The sequence below is a fragment of the Uloborus diversus genome, chromosome 7 (genome assembly GCF_026930045.1).
Source record: "Uloborus diversus isolate 005 chromosome 7, Udiv.v.3.1, whole genome shotgun sequence".
Classification (NCBI taxonomy): domain Eukaryota; kingdom Metazoa; phylum Arthropoda; class Arachnida; order Araneae; family Uloboridae; genus Uloborus; species Uloborus diversus.
In genome coordinates, this window is record NC_072737.1 from 153,516,989 (window position 1) to 153,522,988 (window position 6,000).

Consider the following 6,000-nt stretch of genomic DNA (forward strand, 5'->3'; position numbering starts at 1 on the left):
TGGTTTTTCAAGAATATCAATCTGAGACATCACTAATAGTTTTGAATGCTTTAAGTATTTTTTTTTATAAAAAAGATGACACTTTGGAATTGATAATTTTTTTTTTTTTTTCCAAAATCGCCAAAAATGTTACCTTTTCATACAAACGTGTAGATTAAATCACATTCAAAAGTTTTTCTTAAATGTTTGCAGTAACAAAATAAAACTTTTATTTCTTATTTTTTAGTACATTTTATTTGAATGTAATATTTGTTTAGAATCAAACAACCATGCATCGCTATGAAAAGGTGAAAAAATAAACACCCCTCATTTTAAAAAGTTTCGATTTTTCTTAAATTTTAGATTTTAAAGACATGTTTTTTTTAATATTCAAGATTATTCCTATTTGTCTTCTACTCATTGGAAACTTGTTTTTTGCATTTTTTTTTTCAAAAATATACTTTTTAATGCCATTTATGTTATTTTTTATTATTATTTCATTAGCACATAATACAATGTATTGAGAAAAAATACAAAGCTATGTATTTTGCAGTTTAAGTATGGTTTTTTATTGAACTGATTGGCAGGTCATACATTATGTAATAAAGTACATTGTAGAAGCTCGCAATTTTTTTCATCATTTCAAAGTGTGCAGGAACACTCCGATGAAACTTTCTAATAATATACTTTTCCCCGGCAAATTTTGCTGGACGATTTGGCAAGCTTGCATTGTTAATTACAATATTAGTTTTTAAATGCTCAAATGTGATTCCGCCTTTTCTTTAGATGTACATATGTGTGTATACCTGCACTTAATCATTCAGAGAAATTTTGAGCTCTCCCTTCTCAAAAATTAAAGTATGAGACTTTTAGGTTTTTGTCCTAAAATTGAGGTACAAATTTCTATTTGCAGAAATTGTAATTTTTTTCACGTTAAGAATTCTTATTCCCCCCCCCCCCTCCCCTCCAGTTAAAAAGTAGTTTGCATACTTCCTGAAGAATTGCTACCAGGGTGTCATGTGAGAAGGAAATTTTCCATACCAAAAAGTCGATTTTCTAATTTTTTTTTGTAAGACACTAAAAGGTTTTATGCATTTCTTTCATTGATCAATTATCTTCAATCAAACAGAATTTTGTTTATACAGTAGCCTCTGCTTAATGTGATCAAAATTTTTTTGTTAACTAGAAACAACTGGTAACAATAAGTGTATTATGAAATGAGATAAATTTATCCATTTTAGACACACAAATTTAGTTCCAAAATAAGATTGAAAAACTTATGCATTCATGCTACATTTATGTAGTTTTTTCCATTCAAATATTTAAAATAAATAAGTCACAAATTATTGAACAGAATCACAAAATATCTTTTAGATAGTTAAAAATCACTTTCAACCACTGTCCCTTTTATCAATTATAGTTTTGAGTGGTTAAAATCACAACCCTGGGTTGGGGTTGACTCATATGTAAGAACAGTATAGTTGAGGTCAATTATGAACCCATAGACAGTCAAACTAAGACCTGAAACTTCTTTTAGAAAATATTTCAAATTCAGATGAAGATTCTGAAACTTTTGAAACGCTGACACCAAAGAACATAGACCTTATTTTTGCATCTACATGAATTAATTAAAAATTATTTTCTTCTAGCGAAAATACCCAGCATTGCCTGGGTCAGTAATAATTATGAGAAACAATCGCTCTTTTCATTTGTTATGTGTTTTAATCGAAACAACTCAAAACACACCACTTTGAAGTGATTAAAAATGGAGCTTCTTCCTTACCCATAAAAGTAAAATAGCAATAAGTGTAAACAAAATAGTAAAAGAACAAAATAGTATTCATTTAGAAACGAAAGCACATACAAGATCTCTGTATGGCTATTGAAGTACCAATGTTTAAAAAATTGTAACCGCACATAATCCCATAATACCTGCTTTGGTTATTTTGGGAAATTTCAATTATTGAGCAAAAATATTCAACAATACAACAATTCTAGCAATCGACCAAGTTGAGATGATACACTGAACAGGGTTAATGAAAGCCTTCGAACATGGAACTAAAAAGCTTATAACTTGTTTTTTATTTTACTTAGAAATTTCGAACAGATGCCATCTTCAGCAGAAAATCAGAGCTTTTGATGGACATATAATGTTAATATGCGCAAGAATTTATTCACCCTTATATTAGAGAATTAATGAGAAAAACTTTTTATGCCTAACACCCTCAGTAACAGCACGAAAACTACCCTATATGTTATTCTGATGTATAAGCTATATTACTGGGAAGTTTCATTAAAATCCATCCTGTAGTTTTTGCATGAAAAAATAACAAACATCCTCACAAACTTTCGCATGTATAACAGCAATAAGATAATAAGAACTCTTAAAGATTTTTCTCACCATAGAAAATAAATCTTAAAAATGAACATTTCTCCACTAACTATTACCTATTCTGTTTGAGATAGAGAATGTAATCAACATGTTTAGCATTTGACAGTCTTTTACTTTACAAATTTTATTGAACTACAAATGAAGAATGAAGATAAGTGATAAAATATAGAATGGAGTTTATTCTAGTACAGACAATATATAAGGTGAGCAATTGATGTATATGAGTTACACATAAAATATAAACAATTCATAAAATCTCGATAAAAAATACAAAAAACTATCTTTTAAATTTATGAAAACATTTCTTGTCATTGATAACAATATTTTTAATTGTTCTTCTTGGAGTGTCATGACTCTCTAAGTTCAACAACACTAGAAGAAAAAAAAATCATTGAATGCATTTTATTCATTGCATCAAAGGAAATATTTATTTTAAAGACTATAAGCAGGAAAAAAATCTTCTCAAATCACCAAGTAATATATTTTGTAGTAAGTTACCGCCCTAAAGCCAGGGCTAAGGCAGAAATAATTAAAATACGCTGCCAGCTCAGTTATTCCAAAATTCCTCAGTTCTGATTCCTATTCCGGGCTGACGAGTGCTAAAAAGCACGAAACTGCAGTCCTCGGATGGAATAACTGAGCTGGCGGTGTATTTTAAGCACCAAGTAATATATTTAATATATATTCAGTCAACTATCAATAACTTGGAAGTCCAAAGAGGCCAGCTAAAACCTACGTATCATTGTTAGTTTGAGTTGTAAGAAGTTCCCACAGCCTTCTCAAAAGTTTGGGATCCACTGCAAATTTAAAAGATCAAGGAATATTCAATTCATAAGGCTTCGAGTTATTGCAAGTTGACTATATATGGCAAAAAAAGAGTAAACGAAAAATTGAGTTGGAGCAATTATATGAAAAAGAAAATTAGACTGTGAGATTTGGGAATCATGAGCCATGGATAAGTTTCAAACAAATGAAAGTCCTAACATATATTTCCTTCTAGCCGCCAACAGCGGGTTGATGTACAACTCTGTTCCACCGAAGTACAGAAACAGTACTTTGGGGGCTTTGCCTAGCAAAAGAAATGTATTGACATTTTTGGTACGTAAATTACATTCCTTCAAAGGAAAAGAGGAAAAAGTTATTGCATCAAAAAATGCATTGCCTGCATCAATACATTAAATAATGAGCAGTGCATTAATTTTCTACGTGGTACACCTCTAGAATCATTTCATTCCCTGTTCACCGTGTGCCTTGTAACTTAACCATTAACTTGAACTATTTATAAATTCTGCTTTAAGCAGAATAAGAAAGAAATTATAAGCACTGGAAAAGAGGTTTTGACCAAAGCGAGATCAACTTCGCCTTAGGAAAAAAGAACCGAAGGTCGAATTTGGCATTGTACCAAAGTGCCTTTCACTAAGGTTTTTCTTAATATCTTCGCTAATTAAAGTCATAGAAAACCGAAAGATGCATAAACATGGTGATGAGAATAAAATACAAGAGTTGGAACAATTTGAAAATTTTAGCAATCTTGTGACAAACTATATTGCCATGCTAAGTGCAAAAATCGTATCTGCAGCTAAGCTCAAAATGAGAAATTGATATTTAAAGTTTTACGCCCCCAAATATTTGATTCAAATTTCACTTTTTTATAATTTTATAAAAATATTTCCCATTCATAAATAACCGTAAAACATTGTATATATGTGAAATATGTAACAATAACTCAATTTCGATAAAAAGTGCAGATACGACTGCTGTGCTTAGCACAGTTGTATAGAAAGAACTGCAAAATTATTATTCTTACCAGAAAAGTCTTACTGCTAAGAAAGAGAATTTAACATACCATCATTATATTACAAATCATTTTTAATTAGCTTATCACTAACTCTCATAATAGAGATGTAAAAGTACAATCAACTGTCTCAATCGGTATAGCTCGGGACCAAGCACTTAGTAGATTTTAGAATTTTGCAATATTAGTTTTCAAGATTATCATCATTGTTTATAAAGAAATTTGCATACATAAGAAAAGCATGCTATTCTATCAAAAAAAACTTCCTTTTAATAAAAATTTTAAGTTTTTTAATTTGTGCCCTTTGTTTATTTTAACAATTTTTGGTCAATTCTTGTTTGCTTGAAATTTCTGCTAATGATTCATATTTTTATTTTTTAGTATCACTAAACAACTACATAACCCTTAACCTAAACCTATCAATTTACGTATGCCCAGATAAAATATAAAAATTGAAATCATTTTTTAAAGTAGTAGACTTATTAATAAAAAGTAAACCAAAGATTAGCATTAAATCACAAAACCTGTCATTATGGTTACAGCAAATCCTAGAATTAAAATAATAATGATAGAGGCATTTAATTCATGTTATACAGTGGCCGCTGTTTATATGAATCACATTTGTTCTAAACAATTACAATTCCATAAAGCGGCTACTTCAATAAAGCTAGATTTTGTTCTGTTTTTGATGATTTGATTCATTAAAGTCGTTGATTCAATTAACCAGTGTTCACTGTACTACTTATGCAAATTAAACCTTTAAAAAAATCTCTTAATTTGTCATTAAATATTCAATATTTAATAATTTTTAAATTCCTCAATATCATTCAAACTCATAAACATTAAATTGTAAATTTAATTTTTTTACATTTCAAACCTTCAGGGCCGTCCCAAGAGAGGACGGCGCCTGGGGCGAATATTTTCTGATGCCCCCTCAAACAGAATGGGGGACGTTTTTTGGAAAAAATTCGAAAATTTTTATATCAATTAAAAAAATTAAACATGCTATCTGGAATCTGATGTGTTACATTTTAAAAACTATTTTTAAAAAAGAATAATGCTAAAAAAAATTTTAAATGTAGTAAAAGCTTAGTTTATGGCGTCCCTTCATATATTGGCACCCGGGGTGATTGCCCCCACTCGCCCTCCTCTTCGGACAACCCTGCAAACCTTCTGAGGATTTTATACAACTGCAGATTTCAGGCCCATTTATTTGAGAAAGTTCATTGTACATCATTTACAGTCTATCTAACAATAATTTGTTATTCATTGATACAGTAATAAAAAAAATCAAAACTTACGTCTTGTAATGTAAGAAATAACAACGTCAAAAAGCAAATAAATGAGCTTATGGATGAAAAGACATGCAACAAATATCCATAAGATCGTTTATTTTGCATTGAAAAAGGTGTTCCTTGTAACGCCAAAACACATGTGTGCAGCAATCTGCAATTTGTGCTTTTTGACGTTGTTATTTCTAACATTATTTTTCAGCACAAAGGTATTTATTTATCTTACTTACGTCTTGCGTTTACAAACAACTGTTCTCTATAATGCTTGTTGAGTCTTAAGCAACTGGAAAGTATTTTGCTTCTCTTTAGCATTTCTTGTGTCTGCAAAAATAAATAAATAGGTATTTGTTTATATTACTGCTTCAATCAGGAATGACACAGCAATTTCACATTAGAATCAATTTATCTCACTATCATATTTTAATTGTTTGTGTAATTAAAACTAACATGACCTGCGATGACTAAACATATAATTTGAATTCTTGTGCGAAAATGTTATCAACTAGTAAAATACAGCAGAACATCTTTTATTTGACTCTTGT